Raw genomic sequence first — 17,899 nt, 5'->3', positions numbered from 1 at the left:
AGGGCTCCATCATGTGTAACGGTTACTTGGGAAGACAAAACACCATAACTCTGAACGTCCCTCCCTTCCTTCTTCTTCCCCCAGCTTTATATGCTGAGCATGACATCATATGGTATGGAATACCCCTTTGGTCATTTGGGGTTAGCTGTCCCAGCCGTGTCCCCTCCTAGCTTCTTGTGCACCCCCGGCCTACTTGCTGGTGGGGTGGTGTGAGAAGCAGAAAAGGCCTTGACTCTGTGTAAGCACTGCTCAGCAGTAACAGAAACATCCCTGTGTTATCAACACTGTTTTTGGCAGGAATCCAAAACATAGCCCCATACCAGCTACTGTGAAGAAAATTAACTCTATCCCAACCAAAACCAACACACTCTGCTCAGAAAGGTGCGAAGTCTAAGTCTCTAGCTAACTCTCCTCTCATCTTTCTGAAGTCTCATTGCCTTAAATGTTTACCTTAAAGCAGTCAGGGCACCCATTATGCAAATATTAGATTTATGCTATGCAGGAACAGTATGGGAATACAGACTCTTTGCCCTGTGCATGATACAGTTATATGAAGTAGGGGTCCAGCTTAGCTAGAGAATTTTCCCCATATTTCTTAATGGGATACCATGATTGGTGTTTAAAAGGCTTTAACTTTGCCTTTCCAGAAGCTTCAACTTTTGCTTTTCCAGATGCTCTAGGACTCCCAGTCTGATAAGTCTGGCTGAGATACTCAACCTGGCTGCATCCCTTCGTATTCATTCCCCATCATTTTAAAAACCCACCGACATTCATCCAAAGAGGAGAAAAGAACAAAATCCTCCTCCGCAATCTTTATCAGCTAACAAGGCCACACTATCTGGGCATTTGCAACCATCACAGCCCACTTTTGGGATTCACAAAACATTGTCGCCCCCTTTATTTCTTATCAGATCAGCTTCCAGAGGATTTGTATTAAACAGCCAAGAAAAATCCTTGGTGCTAGGGGCTGTATACATACAAACTGTCGTGGAGAATTTGCAAGTGAAGTATGCCACAAAAGACAGCTCGGAACAGTTTCAGTTCTTTCATAATCTGGGCACTGAGGTGGAATAAACTCACCCTTCTTCATTCCTGTCAGTGAACTGGCAGCAGCCGTGGATTTAGGGCAACATTCAGTGTGAAAACTGCTTCTTAACTAGTTTATATTAACTAACTAGGTAGATGTGTTTTCTTAAACCAGGTAGAAGAGCTCACTTTTAGGGGCAATTACTGGCATGTATTCGAGGGGTACAAGCTTGTTTCAGGCAGGGGAAAAAAATTAAGGAGAAGAAGCAGGCAGACGCTCTCTGAGAGCCCTGGCCACTCACGGAGTGGTCCAGTGGACATCTCCAAGGTGATGGCAGGGGCAGGATTTGCCATGACCTCTGCTTCCCAGGGAGGTACATGGAGGTGCAGTGTGCAGTTAGGGCAAGAAACACCATGTTTCCCTTTAATGTTTATTTCTATTTAAAAAGGAGGGAAGGAAAGAGAGAATTATAGGTTGTATGTTATGTATTAGATTTAGAAATTTTATAATGATAGTGAGCATTTATCAAAATCAAGAAGGGTTAAGACAGCCCAGAACACCTGCTTTTCTCAGTCAGAAATTCATTCAATAGGGAAAAAAACCTTGGTGACCCCTCTGTTGCATATTCTGCCATAGAAACTTATGATATTTCTTATGTCACAACAGGCAGGATGTTAATCTGATTCTTACTCTATCTTTAAAAAGTCTTGTATTTTAACAAAAACCTTTGCTGACAGCTCCCTGGCTGAACTCACCCTCTTTTTTTGTACACTGAAGTCTCATAAAGATGCTGGCATTTCAGAGGAAATTTAGCTCGCTGGGGGTGCACTTCATTTTTCTATTATTTCATCTCACCGTCTCCTTGCTGGATTCCATCTGCCGCGTTCTCTCTCCCTTTTTGTCTTCATACCATGGCCATCTTTTGCTCCATTTTTCATCCGCATGCTGATCATTATATGATTTTGCTTTTGCTTAGCCAAAAAAACCAATTGCAATGACCCCAACATCCCAGAAGTCAACCCATCTCTAAAAGTTTGGAATGAAAGCAGTATTGACTGCCAGCACTTCTATAATTCCTAGCAATCAACTCTAGTCTCTTGTCTCTTAATGACAGATGGATAAACCGTTTGACTTCACTTTTCCAATCTATATGGAGGCCTTCACCATCCTTTATAACCCTCAAATTCAAGACAATTAGGGCTTGATTAAATCCTATCAGCTTTCAGGTCTCTTAAGCCGAGTTATGTCTTCTTGGAGAAGCCAAGCAATTTTGCAGCTTCTCCTATTTCCCTCCCTCTCTGTTCCGGTCCATGTGCATTTCCAGCTCTAAGCATGAGTTTAATTAAATGTACTTGACATCCAAAATAATTAAGGAGATGATTCTAGACCTTTAACACAGAAGCTACGTTTTTATTAGCAATTTTGCTACAAAAAAATATGCACATACTTATATTTATATATACATTTACATTCATATTTGCATTTATATTTTTATTTGTATTTATATTTGTATTTATATACACACTGTATATACAGACATATATATATATATGCAATAAAAATCCCCAGGTCTCCACTTTGTGTTGGTTCACATCTCTGCACTGGCTTCATGCGTGCAAACTAATTTCCCTGAGAAAAAAACTAAATAGAAACCCTGATCCAAGTGTGTTCCATACCTACTAAGATATGCCCCAAACTACATGGCAGACACACCACAAGTACCTAACATACGTGCACCTTCAAAAATGTTCGTTGAAATTTCCCACACCTTCAGGACACGTGCTTTATAAAAGACCGAGTACATGAGTGCATATATCCCTAAACTGCCAGCTCCCTACAGATCTTTCACTCTCTGCTTCTGTGACATCCTGGCCTTATGTCCTCAACCTTCCCTACTTTCTGGTTTTAATCCATTTCTACTTTTTAGTCATCCTATATTATTTCAGCATCATCCTTAATAGACAACTTTAATCTTTTCTCTCTTTACACCATTTCTGTTTCTATAATTCTTTTACCCTTGTATGCCATGTTAATACTTGCATCTTACGCAACACCAGTGTAAGGGTAGTATGAGCTCAGATCCTCAAGTAATAGCCTTATGTGATGCTTACATTGGGATGTGCAGGATCTGTCTCTTCATCACGGCCAGCTGCAATTTACACATCCTAAAGGAAGAGCAATATTTGCTCATGATCTTCAAAACCTTTGTCAATTGCCATCATCATGGTTGTTGATGGTTCCCTGGTCTTGCCCAGGCTGAGGGCAAATAGGTTCATCTATGAGTTCTGCTCAGGTAAGAAAGAGACTCAAAGTTTTGATGTGTTCAGAACTGTGCTGAAAAAGAATGCGTAGGAGCGGAAAGTTGGACACAGGCAGTCTCTAAGATCTCGAATATAAAGAGCACACCAGTGCCCGGATCCTTTTGGCTCAAATGGCAAGAAGACAATTTTGAAGAGACAGAAAGAATACACCAAGCTTCACAAAAACATGATCTTATATCTGTTGTGTGGAAATGAAGAGAGAAAGATAGGCAGAATTAGTTTCAAGTTGTGCCCACGTAAACAGGTAACTTAGTCCCCATTAATCCCAGAACACCTTTTGATAAGAATATCTCAAAGAGCCCAGCTGTGCCTCGTGTTTGCCCTGCAGAACAGCTGTGGGCTTCTCTTCCCTGTTCTGCTCCTGAGAGCTCCCCACTGCTGAAACGTGTCATTTAGGGCTAGCCCTCCAGAAAGAAACTATGGGAGTGGGGCTATTTTTAGTGAGCAAACCATAGGCTGTCAGTCTGCGAAGCAGAGGTATCCATCGAGGAATCAGAGGAGCAGCATTATCAGACGTGAAAGCAGGTCAGTTTACAGTCAGGTTCCATTTATAAATTGTTCATGAAGAGCTGACAAATGACTGAGCAAGGTTTTAATAAGTGATTGTACTTCAGTAATAAGATTAAGCAATCATGACATGGAAACATTAGTAACAAATACTAATTGAATCTCTGACATGCTCATAACAATATGTATTATAAATGGGATAGACTTAAAGGGATCCAGCATTAAATAACACCTGGTAAACTACATGGTGCTCCTCACTTCTCCAATAGCTTCAATGATGTTACTGCTTTATCCTATCAGGAATACACAGCAAGGTAAGAGGAAGGTTGAAGAAATATCTTTGCTCGTCTTGTCCTGTAAAGGATAAAAACTTTGCTGGCTTATCTGCACCTTGAGACACTTTGCTTTTCCAATAGTTATGATCTTAGGGGCAAAGTGCGGTCCAACAGTCAAACATGCCTTTTTGGGTCATTGTAAACATAAGTCCAATTTCCTGCTCCCCTATAGACCACTTGTAAGATCTTAAGAAGGTTGTGATCTTTCTGTAACATCTAAGGTACCATTTCTCCAAGGTGAATCTGCACCAAGATTTTGAAGTGGGGACCAAAGCAGCACTTTGAGTATCCATTGAGGAGAGCACCTCAGCAAAAAAAGAAAAAAAAATCTTCATTTCAGAGGGAAACTGTACTGATGTTCTTATTTCAATAGGAATCAGCATGCCATATTGAAGCCAACATCATATTTCTTCTTTTATCTTTGTTAAGAAATGACAGAAATATAGGGGTAAAAAAGTGAAAGAAAGAGCAAGCCCGGTTTTCAGCATGTCAGAGGACTGTGGGATGATTCTTTAAATAAAATGTCAATTAAAACCAACCTGAGTAAGAACTATAAGTAAGTCTGTTGTCTAAAACAATTCTGCCTTGTCTCTAGCTGTGCCTTGGGACCAGATTATGTATTTGTTCTTTCCCGTCTCTGGTTACTGTGATGCTATACAGAGTCCTGAGACAAAGCTGTGAAAAACTTCATCTAAAGCCAAATTGCTCTGGGGTAAAAAATCGCCTTACTTTTTGACACAAAATAGATGTCTCTGAGAAGACATAGGAAGGGATAAAAAAACCATCAGTAATTGCTGCTCTGCAAAGGAAAGCTCCAGGGCCAGCTGACTTAATTATGCTAATCACCCTATCAATCTTAATGGAAGAGAGACTGTAATCCTAAAAATACAGTCAGTGAGGAGCCAAGAAAATTCCTGGTTTTCTTACATTTGCTAAGGCTGCTGATCACATGGCATCATTATAAAGGTATCACCTTGCTCAGAGATAAACCTTAACTAATTCAGATCTATTCAAATGGTCAGGTAGGTTTCAGCAAAGATGTCTTGTACTGACTGCCACATGAGATAATGAGACTGCTCCTAAAGCTTGTTATGCAAAAATCTCATGGAGGAGAGGAGAGCCAGAGACAAACTTTTGTTAAACTTTAAAAAGGTTGTGAAATCCCTCTCTTCTCTTAGTTTTTTTTTTTGTCACTTTCTGTCTCTCTTGTTAAGTTTTTCCCACTTTGGTGCATTTTCAGGTAGTAATTTAATTCAGACCATGGAATGAATGTGAATTCTGAGCCTCTTGAGGAATGGTACTTTTACTCAAATCACAAACCGAGAATTGTTATTAATAATGGAGGTGGATTTTTCTGAAGGGGCATATATCTCAGGTCTCTTGTAAGGTAAGAAATGAGGGAAATACCTGTGAGCATGGAGGGGTTAAGTGCTGCTATTCCCACCTGATACTGAAGGAGGAATGGGAATATGATTTGGCATATGATCAAGCTTGTTCCTACTATTTCAGAGAGGTATATTATGGCTGATGTATATTCATTCTCCAAAGGGATCACCCAAGTTTACTATAAATACTTACACAGGACAATATCTCCCCAATGGAGCCTATAGAAGGGTGAAAGAATTTCCCCCACGCTTTGAAAAGTGTATTTCTATCTTCATTCCTTTCTGCAGCTGCCTGACGAATGCAGATGACACATGAAGCTTTAGCATCCAGCTGATTTGTTCCTTTTTCTCTCACTTTTCAGAAAAAAAACTATTGCTTCCCATTAGCTCTGATTTGGTCATGTTGCAGACTACAGCACAATCTTAGCAAAACATGACTTGTGTTTATAGCTTTATAGTCTGCTTTGGGAAGCAGTACAAGTCAGTTAAAATGGAAGGTCACCAGGAAGTATGTGGGTGAAGGGATAAGTGGTAGGATATGCTATTCTTCTCTCAACATGTTTCAGATTGCATGTTGAGCAGAAACTACCTAGCGCTTTTTCCCTGAAGCCCGTTTTCTTAGATCTGTTTTCAATGATGTCTGTCTTTCCCAAAACAAAATCATCCAACAGCTTTATTTTGAAACTTGAGTGTCTCCAAAATCAAGTCCCACCTGGGTGGGAAAATTTGACATTTAAGCTAGAGTGCTGGAGTATGTATGGGAAGACTCCATGTTCGGGTTGAGAAAATGTATCTCCATCTCTTATCACAATGATGATAATGTCATGTGAACTGCTCGCAAATACAAAGAAGTAAAATTTAGTATAGAGTTTTCTGAACAGTTAGTATTCTGTTTGCTCTCTTGCTCCACTTAGCTGAATCAATTTTGTACCAATTTAAAACTAAAATAAAAACTTTGTGTTTTTTTTTAACAAATATGTTCTTTATTTATGTATAATAAACTCCAGTGACCACATTGTCATTTTAATAGGGAAGGCTGATGCTTTCAAAAATGTAGGGTGATTTCTAAACAAATATAAATTTCAAAGTAATTTATATTTTTATAAAAAAAAACAATGAAAGTATGAATGAAAAATATATTGACATGGGCTGAAACTGTTCTAAATTCTGCACAAATTAATGAATAGTTTTGGTTGTCTTGAAATGACTATTGAATATACAATTCTGAAAAGAAACAATGATGATGGATGGTATTTCAGAAAAGCACATTTTCTACAGCCTAGATTCACAGACTAACTAAATATGTTATTTTAAATCATGCACTATTGCATGGACCTGTGGCAAAGATGTAAATCATAAACACACACTTGATTTTACTTTCAATGGTTTATACCGTTTTTAATCTTTTTTCAAGTAAGTTGATATTAAATTGCTGAGTTTGAACCATTTGACACAGCCCAATCAGATCATCCTACACTGTTATGTAGGATGTGCCAGGGTAGCAAACAACAAAAAGGGTTTTTTATCTTCAGTCATAGGAAAGACTCTTTCCTGACTGCTGATGCTGATGTAACATCCTGAAAGCTGATATCAGGTTATTTGATCTAAGGTACTGAAAAAGCACAATGATTTCATGAAATTGTTCGGTACTTCAATAAATCTAGCCATACATTTCTGATTAGATGGTAATCTAACATCCTGAGAGCTACAGACACCTCTATACTGTTTTAAGTAATATATAAATCTTCTACTTGTTCTTAGCTAGTTTGTTTTTCTTTGGAGTAGATCAATTGCTATTATTGCAATATGTGTCACCTTACTTGTGTCACAAGACAACATAGTGAATAGAGAGCATCCAATTTCTATGTCCTTCATGGTGCAGAGCATTTAAGTCAAATCTCCACTTGCAAAAGTCCTTTTTGACTAATGTGTTGAGGACTGGATGGAGAAAAGAATGTGGTTACTGGAGTTTATTTTACATAAACGAAGAACATTTTTGTTAAAAACCAAGGCATTTACACCCTGCTGTAATATTACTCTAGCTTTAACAATTCTATGAAATCCATGATAGGAAGTGTCACTGAAATAAAAAAGAGATATGAGACATTGGGTTGAGGAAGGCATTTCCTATGGCGGGCCTTCTGCTATGTCTTCAGCTACCTTTTTAAATATTCGTCATACTACAAGCTTTGCAGGTAACCGGGCTTTTTGTCATAACAGAACAAAATTAAGTGATTAAAATTCACACCTCTAGCAAAAGAAAAAGAAAAAAAGAGCATGCCTACTTAAGGAATGATTTATCTGGGTGGATTAAAGCTGATCCCTTGGAGGGTGTAACTAGCAGACAGATGCACACGAGTATGAGACAGAGAAAGAATTCAACAGGAAATCAAACTGTCCAGGGAAATCTCTGCTGGGGAGATGTGGGCAATACCAGAGAAGCTACCATCTAACTGCTTGGTTGATTGTACAATGGAAAAAACAAAGTATTGGACTGTATGAAGTTAAATGCAATACCAAATAATTAGAGAGGTTAGTGCTAGACTGCTTCCGAAGTTCTTCCAGCTCAAACCTTCTGAAACAAAAATTCTGAGCTCTGTGCCCCCACAGCAGAAGACGACGCACAAGTTTGCATCTCCTTTGCATGGAAATAATTGTTTTATCCCCATTTTGAACCTGAACCCAAAAAGCGAGGTAACATCATGCTAAGAAAAGTACAATTGCAGAGGAGAGATAAGTACAAGAAAAGCAAAAAAAAAACCAAACCAAAACAAAAAAAAAAGGAAGCTTGTAATACTTGAGCACCTTCCTGCCTGCAAATATTTTTATGATGGAGAAATTTGGGGTAGTGAATCTGCATATGGCACCCACATATTGCCTGGGGATTCAGGTGTGCATTTGATTTTCAGTATCATCTGGTAAGGGGAGAGATCAATGACTGGCAAGCCAGTAGAGCTGAGTAGGTGGGAAGAGGAGACATTTGGCAAGCTGGTCAGAGCTGACTTAATTCCCAGGAATCAAGGCAGCAGTGGTGCGCAGAAGGATATGCATGCTGCTGGGCTCAGCCTGTAAAACAGCTTAGGAATCAACTGTGTTTGCACTGAACCAGGCTATCAGCAGCCCAGCTCTGAAGGGGACTGGGGCTGGGAAGGGCTTGTAAGACCGTGGTTACTGAGCTGTGCAGGGGCTCCCGAGGTGCTGGGAGACCAGGGAGAGAGCGCAGAGCGGGGCAGTTCGGCCACCTCCCATGCCACAGGGCTGGGTGCAGATGGCAGTTTTCCAGGTGGGGTCCACAGAGGTGTCTCTCTTTGTACTGCACAAGAGAGAATGTAGTAGGGGAAACTGAAGCCAGTGGAGCTGAGGTTGCAGAGCTCTTTTGGCATAGTTTTAATAATATTACCTGTGTGAAGAGACTGTACGTACCTCTAGAAAGAACCATGAAAACTCTTCAGGTTTGTACATGCCAGCTAGTAAAATGGATGTTAAAGCAACATTTATGGAATCTTGGCTTCCAAGTCTCAGGAATGGCATGTCCTGATCATGCCTGTCCTGTTTGGATCCTTTTCATCTGGCTACCTGCACTTAAAAGCAGGCCAAAGGAAAATCTTTGGTGTGATTCACAGTGGCCTTTTGAGTAACAAAGAAATACAATAAGTTCTCATCCATTGAGTAGTCTGAGCCTTTTTAAGTTAGATCTGCAGAGCACATAGTCCTATATAGGATATGTACAGAGAGGAAACATCTTTGTTTCCTATGGTGCAATAGCAATAAGTTCAAGATATGTTTTACTTAAAAAGGGAGAATATTTTCAGAAAGCAACACCTCTCAGAGAGCACTCTCAGCAGAATCCACTTTTCATGTATAGCTGTAAGCTGTGCTGATGTGCTGACCCAAACACCCTAATAAATTCAGACTATATGGAAGGCGCTGCATGTAATTATCTGAAGCAGCTAGAACATTTATTATGATAATTAAAGTCAATTACTTTTATGACAGGATCAAAAAATAAACACCACCTCTAACACTTCCCTCGTTTTCCTCTCTCTTGCACAATATAATATTGCCACAGTAATTACTGTATCTCACCACCCTCCTAGCAAATTCCAAAGGCAGGGACATCTTAATTCACTTGGCTAGTTTCCTTCCACATGACTGCTTCACTCAGCGCCAGTGGATGGATATGTTCCTTAAAATGTTGATAGCACTCCTGACTTGGTTTGCTTTAAAAAATGAGTAGTTTATTGTCAGAATACCTCTGGATAATGAAGGACATGGTTTGAATTATTGCTAAGAAATTATTAGCTCATAAGCAATGCTAGACACATCCTAATGCACTCTGAAATGGGATGTTATTATGACTATGGGAACAATACGAGACTGAGAATATCTTATACCATTCATTTCTGTGTAAATGTCTGTTCTGTTTGGAGCTGGAGTAGAATATCAGCCTATTAAAATAATCACAAACTACTTTTCCTCTTGGGATTTTATTCAGGGCCCAATTAATATATTAACAAAGTTATTGACAGTGTTTAGAAAGTTTGATTTTCAAACTTCTACTGAAATGTACTTCAGTTTTAAAGCAGTGGATGCTCCATTTAAGTCAAACAAGGTACCTTAGGGAAATAGAATGATGCAATTTGTTACCAGCTATCCTGTTCAACATCAGCTGTCTGTTTCTTTGCTCTTTTCTAGCCTTCTCTTTGCAGTAGAAACAGTGGTTATCTGTATCACAACAAAGCCTCTTCCAGGCCTTGTGTCCAAGGTCACAGATCTTTTGTGCTCTGGGCTGAGCCTGCACTTTCTGAGAAAAATTCCCTCTCCGATATTGCTTATGTGTTAAACAAGGACATACACAAAAAAAAAACCCTTAGTACAGTGAAGCTTAGTTTTGATTCACTCTTCAAACAGGAGAAACTGAATAAAAAGAAAGTTATTATAAAGAAATGTTTATGGAAAAGTTCACCTATTACAATGGGACAAAACCCAAGAAAACTAATGGCTGTTTTTGCAGCTTTCAAAAGTAGTTCAGAATCATCAAAACAAGTAGGATATTGAGCAAATACTTGCAGTTCTTAATGGCATACATCTTTCAGGGAAAACCAAACAAAAAACTGTGGCAGTACAGTACATGGGAACATTTCATGGGACACACAGGTCAAACACCTTTGGACACAATTTTCTGGAACATCCAACTTCCATAGTGGAAGTGAGAATCTCTTGCACAACACCACAGAGGTGTCTGAGTTCTCCTGGAAGTCAAATGATACAATGAATAATGTGACTCGGGCAGGATATCAAGCTGCTTAGATTATTAGTACCAATATAACAAAACATAGTTAAAGAAAAAAAAAAAATTGCCTAATGGAACTATTTTAACTAAACTAAGCTGAATAACCAGTCAAGACACTGAAATACAGAATCTTAGAATGGTTTGGGTTGCAAGGGACCTTTAAAGTTCATCTAGTCCAACCCCCCTGCCATGGGCAGGGACGTCTTTCAGTAGATCAGGTTACTCAAAGCCTCATCCAACCTGACCGTGAATTCTTCCAAAGATGGGGCATCCACAACTTGTCTGGGCAACCTGTTCCCAGATAATATTTTTTAAGACTAAAAATTTTAACTGTTCCTTGGCCTCCTGCCACCAACACTGTATCTCTCACTGCCTCCTTTTTTTAAAGGAGGGCCTTCTTTTAAAAGAGATATGGACACTAAAGGCTGCATTGTCAAAACCAGGCTGATGTTTACTGTATCTCCCTCCTTGCTTTCAGCAGGGAATACAAATCACACTGTGGCAGTGATGGCATGGACAGGGTATGATCAGGAGCTGGAGGTGTCTCTGGGGAGTTGGGTACTCTGTCATGTTCTTACAGGAGGCTCACACTGGGGCAGTCAAGAAGCCTGCCTGGTAGCTGAGATGTGAGAGCGGGGTCTACTGCAGCTCAATGTTGATAGCTAGGGTTTGATTGCCAGCAATTTAATACCATCCCTGGGAACACTGGATCACTGGTGGAAAGAAAAGTGTGGTTTTCCATAAGCTCAGCACAGCAGGGAGAAGATGCATACCTGCCTTGCTATGGTTGCACATTATTAGGGCACAGGAGTGAGGGTCTTGCAGAGGGTTGTGGTGATGTGGAGGCTGGAGCAGGAACTCTCAGCTCTCTGCCCCAGCAATGTCATAGGCCATGAGCAAGAGCCTAAACTGAGATAAATGTATTGAGCTTGTGGAGCACCTTCTGCTTCGGGAGTTGGGCTGCATTTGAAAAAAAATATGTGTGTAAAAAATATTGACAAGGCCTGGGATCCTGGTGTAGACAACACCAGGAGTATATGCAACTGCTGTGAGGCCATGTGATTTGCCTACATGTTACAGAGCCAAAATTGAAGTGGGGTCTTCACGCTCCAGTGCTAATGTCCAAAATCAACTAGCAGGTCCTCCAACAGGTTAGTCTACAGCATTAGTGATGCCTTAATGTACTTCACCTTGTAGGCCATTTCGAAGACAGAAATGAACATATTGTGATGGATAGCGGCCCTTAAAATTCTCTCTAATCCAGACCATGTGCCATTTTAAGAGTATCCATGCAAACTAAGCTGAAGATAGAAATAATTGGGCAAAAGTCAATGTGAAGTGTGGTAACTGACATTAGATAATGTAAGATTCTTTTCTTCCCTTGACCATTTTTTCTCTGGCTCATACCCTGTTAGTCTTTTGGTCCCATTATATTCCATACTGGGGTGTCTTAATTTGGATCTCTTCTTCCCTGAAACTCCCCAGCCTTTCTTAGGAAGAACTTCTCAGTGAATTAAACTATTCTTTGCTTATAGATCAATCATTTTTAAAAATAACAGGACATCATTAACTAAATATGTCTCTACTAGTAATGCAAACATGTTGAAAAAAAGTATTCAAACACTGATTAATGAATTTAATCATTTCCATAGAAAATGGCATAAAGAATGAAAATAGCTCATTAGAAAAGAGTCTGTGAAAGTAAATATTTAGCCTGGTAAAGTTTCCTGGGGAAAGTCAAGATCTTAAAGACCAAAAAAGTCATAAAATACACTTACCTCCAATTACAACGCTGGTTTTGTTGCTGCTGTTGTTTTTATTATAACAAAGCTGTGTTATTCCAATGAATACATATGGGAAAAGCTACAGCTAGAAAGTGTTATTTATTTCATCATTGTAAACTTGTAGATCACTAAGAACAAACCTGTTTTGGCTCCCAGATGTCAAATATTTTCAATCACAGCAAAACAGTGAAAACCACTCCCTTTTTATACTGACCCATCTCCTATATTTGTCACTGCTCACAGGGACCGCTAGCTCAGGTTCAACACTTGTAGCAGTCAGCTACAACTACAAGGCAACCACTTTAATACACATACCTATCTGGGGAATTCTCCTTATTTGTATGTTTTATTCCAAGGCAAGTGAAAAATTAAGCAAACTAGTTAGGGTAAAAAACAAAAACCAAAGCAACTAACACTTCTGTATTGAATTATCACTTGCTGCACAGCAACAAGATAACAAATTGTATGCCAAGGAGAAGAAAAACCTGAGTCTTTCATCCTCAGCCACATGGTGACCTGGACTCATTTTCTTTATTTCAATGAGCTGAGACAAAGAGAATATACTAAGTGGGGAGTATCTGCATTTGCAAAATGCTTTCCAGATGACAAGACTATGGAGAGATAAGTAACTGAAGTTTGTTAGGCTACTACCATTCCCGTGCAGAGAATATTTTGCCTACTGCCTCATTCCACAAGAATGTGGTAAATTTTTGCTGGTTTTCAGGGACGTTCTTTTTATCCCTTTCTTCTCACACTCAGGTTTAACATTTCTGTGGTTCTACAGGGCAGTAGCAGTTCTATCATAAAGTAAAGGAACAATATTCAGCACTGAATAGCACATTAATACTTGGTCAAAATGCAGTTACTAGAGAAATTAGATCTTTCCTGAAGAAGTTGCTAGAGCACACCAAGTTCACAATTTACAGTAGCAGCTTGATGGAAAAGGTATCATGAGTTCAGGCATTTAGCCAATAGCATTGCCAACATTGTACCCTGTCAGAAAACAGCACATCTGACCCATTGCAGTTCTTACTGCTTTTGGACTCCCTGTTCCAAGGTACTTATAATCCATATCTGTGGTTTTAAAATGAAGCCTGTCACTGATACTATTCTGAAGACAGTTAGATCATAAGATGATTGTAGAGTCCTAATGGATTTTACAGACACTTTAGCCCCTCTCTATTTACAGGGTCCATACTTGAACTGAGCTAGGATACTTTTGGAAAAAAAAATTGAATTAGTAGAGGGCTGGCAATAAGAGGCCTTTGAATTCCATGAAAGGTTTACCCACATACCTAGTGAGCTTCATTTGTGGACTTCCTAACTGTCTTTTCCCCGAGGACAGCAGTGGTTGTAATGGTTCATAAAAAAATCACTGAAGGTTGATCACTCTCTCTTAGACATCGAAAATGGGAAGAAGAGACTGCAGATGGCACTTGGTAACTTGCTGTGGTTCTAGTGCTGTAGGAAAAGGTTGTAATAACACCAGGAACCTAATTTTCTACTTAACTGGTCGTTGTCTTCATAGGCATTTTCAGATACAATGGATCACTTTATCATTCATTCCAGAGGGAGACATTCTCCATGGAGGAAATTTAATTCAGATCTTCAATGATAAGGATGGGAAGACATTTCCCAGGTAGCAGGGAAACAAAGGTATTTAGGGGACATGTAAGTAGGGGATCTGCCATGTTTTGAAGGCTTTTTCCCCTCTTCAGCAGAGAGTGGGTTGTACATCCTTAGTGCAAAGTGAAACATTTCCCCTCAAACATTCATCTTGCCTGGACTGAGGGTTAAGCTGCTCTTTATCGAAGAACAAGACTTCTGGAGCAGCCCAAAACCTGAATAGTGAATAGACTGTATGAACTGGTAAAAGGCTTTTCTGATAAGTTGAATCAATCAAGATCAGACTAAAAAAGCACTTGAAAGAGGAGTAAAAATTCACCCCCCCACAACTTGAGGGGAAAAAAACCCAGAAACTGCAGGGAAGCCAGGCAGGGAACATGCAATTAACTGGTTGGCATTTATGCAGGATCCTGGGATGAATGTCCTTTGCAGGCTCTCTGCCACTGCTGTACAGGCTGTTTCTGTTTGAAGGGCTTCATGTTCACAGAGGCTGAGTTTTCTTTTTTTTTTTTTCCCCCACCATTTTCATACAGTCAAATGATGACAGAAATGCCAAGAAACAAGAGCAAATGTATTGTGGGTCACTGCTGCTCTTTTACCAAAGTGCTTCTGGTGTTTGGCACCTAGACCAGCTCATCAACATATATCAGAGGTTAAAGAAAATAATAGCTTGGTCACTATAGAAAATGATAAGAAACAAGTAGCAGGGAGGCAGATAGTACTGTCTGAACCCAGTGTTATTTTCAAAGGTTAGGAGAGAATGAATATTTCTCCTTTTTTTAAATGTCAATTTAATCTGAAAGACACTGAACCTCAAATAACATTTCAAACTAATGTAGAACTTCTGAAAACAAGGTAATTGCTGATCTAGCAGCCAGGGATTTCATCTTGAACTGGCTGTTACTTTCAGTACCCTTGTTCCTTTACAATGTAAATACATATATCGGGAGGAGAAAAAAGTGTAGGAAGGGAAAGGGGAAAAAAGATTCAAGGGCAGCTGCTGAGTCCTTGGCAACACTGAGCTACTGGAACCGATGTGCTGAGATTTAAAGAAGGATGTACTACTATCTGTCTGGATATTTCGTGATCTTTCCTCACCAAACATAGAGGCTACAGTAAAGGCTATGTGCCTTTTTGATAGGAAATCAGTCACTTTAAAGTTAAAGGGCCTTGCCCAAGGCTACACAGGAAATCCACAGCACATTTGAGGAATCCAAATTCAGGGAGTTAGCATTGGATGTTTCTTCTAAATGTGGTTTAGATCATAATCAACAATTATATAACTTCTTAAATCTCCTTAAACATACTCTGCACCTGGTTTAAGACATGGTAACATGCTTCAGGTTTTTCTGCTTATGAATCAGAAGATGACAAGTTACAGGAATTTTTACTGTCAGCTGATGCAGCCAGAGATGTTCAGCTTAAACATTATAAAAAACTTCTTGGCTAGAGGACTGCTGCAGCTCAGGGACAGGCCACCCAGAGGGACTGTGAAGTCTCACTCTGAAAAGTTTTAGACTCAGGTAGACAAATATCTCTGGATATATACCCAATTATTCCCACTCTGGGAATGGAGGTATGGACAGGGTACAGTAATAGCTCAACTGATGGCTCTTTCAAGCAATAGTAATAACAGCACTCTGGGAACAGAGTTCAAAGTGCTCACTGTGTCACTACATGCTCTAGATACCTATCTATGATTTAAAGGCTATAGTTTAAAAGCTTTCTTTGCAGAACTGTCATCTGATTAAGCCAATTTTTTTTTTTTTTTTTTAAGATCCAAATTATTATAGCCAGGCTAACATTTAATAATTAAATCTGGCTGTAACTTAATTGTTGGAACTGCTTTCAGATCTCAGCACAAATTTAATATCAAATCAGTTGTTTAAAGAAATGAATTGGCTGCTGAGAAAGGTGAATAACGTGCTACCCATACAGTGCCACTGATATCGTAAATTCATGCTTATTTTGAATATGATGTACAAATAAATGGCTTGCATTAAAGAATCCAGGATTCAGAGCAGTCTACTTGCAGTAATCTTTTTCACAAAGTAAAATGGCCTTTACACAGAAATTAATATAACAGTTTCACCAAATTGGTCCTGCTCCTATTTATGCCAATAGCATGATGAAAGGAGCTATTTCTATTTAGGAGTATGGGGGAAGGCATATAAGGAAGATTCAAAAGAGAAGAAAGATGCATAATGCATTGGTAGAACTTTGATGTATAACTGTGCTGCAAACTCATCTGAACTTTTTTTTCTTTCTGTATTAATTTAAGTGCTCTGGAAGTGTTGATTGTCAGCTTTTCTAGGGGGAAAAAAAAAGGCCCTGTCTTTATCCATAAATCAATGCTGTAAGGAGAGTAACAGTGCAAAGTTCTGCACAAACCATTATCATTCAACATGGTCTAGGTCCTGAACATCCCAAGAGGCAGAAATCATCTATTGCCATATTTCAAGAGAATGATCTGCATAATAAATGTGGCAATTGATAATGGCATTTTGTGATGTATGCACTCCCTCAACAGGAAATATGCTAGGATTCCAGATCCAAAACTTCATATGAATTTTTAAATAGCCCTCACTCCTTCAGGTACCCTGCGCTGGATTTAGGATAAAGATTTAAAATGTAAATGTACCTTCTCTTGCATCTTCTTTAGGGCTTTGAAGGTGAATTTTCTTCTGTGTTCACATGCTTGTGAGTATTGTTTTAGAACTGCGCATCCACGGAAAAGAAATCCTGATAATCCCCCTTGATCAGAGATGGAAGTGATACACTAAAACCCTTTGAGAAGCAGAATGAGTATAAGATCATCCAAACACTAACCCTTCCCTCTTTTCTCCCTCCTACATGCTAAATAGTATGAGAAATTGAAACACTTGTCTTTTTGTTAGTTGGTAAGACTAAAAACACTCCTGTGTGTTGTGAAAATGCTTTTTTTTGCCAAAGACATTTTCTAACAAAGACTACACACACATTTTCAAAGTAACTGGTGGTCCTCCAAGAATTATTCTGAGGACTCTCTGCCAGAACAAATTCATGTCAAATCTGAGGACCAGAAAGCTGATCAAAATTCCATAGTATCAGGATGAATCTTCATATTTTTTTATTCCACTGAAGTTTCAAATTTGTCCTAAGCACATGTCTCCTAGGTGTAGCAGCATACCTATAAAGTTTATGGGAGCCTGTCTAGATTAATTCAGAGTTAACCTGGGCATTTTTTGGATTAAATCAGGAGTGATCAATTCTTTCACACTTGGAACAATCTTTACTCCCAACCATGTGTTCAGGAAAACTGATGCATCAATTTTTGCCATGGGTAGCCAATTCTGAAGAAGACAGGCCCTCAGTGAACCACAAAATATAGATTGCACAAACAAAATAGGAAAACTCTTTAAGGTGAAAAAATTAAATTTCCGTATGTTTTCTAAATGTGACCTGACTTTTCTGATCAAGAATTCACCATTATAAAATAAAGCTTGTGACAAAAGTAAATTAAATCCATAAGTGAGTCATGAACCATACACCTTCAGACAAGCTACGCAGAAGTACACACTTAATCAGACAGAATCAACTGTCAGCAACTGAATCCCATGACAGAATTTTAACAAAAAAGGC

Source organism: Platalea leucorodia (genome assembly GCF_965183815.1).
Source record: "Platalea leucorodia genome assembly, chromosome: 4".
In the NCBI taxonomy this organism is placed as follows: domain Eukaryota; kingdom Metazoa; phylum Chordata; class Aves; order Pelecaniformes; family Threskiornithidae; genus Platalea; species Platalea leucorodia.
This window is presented reverse-complemented; position numbering follows the sequence as displayed.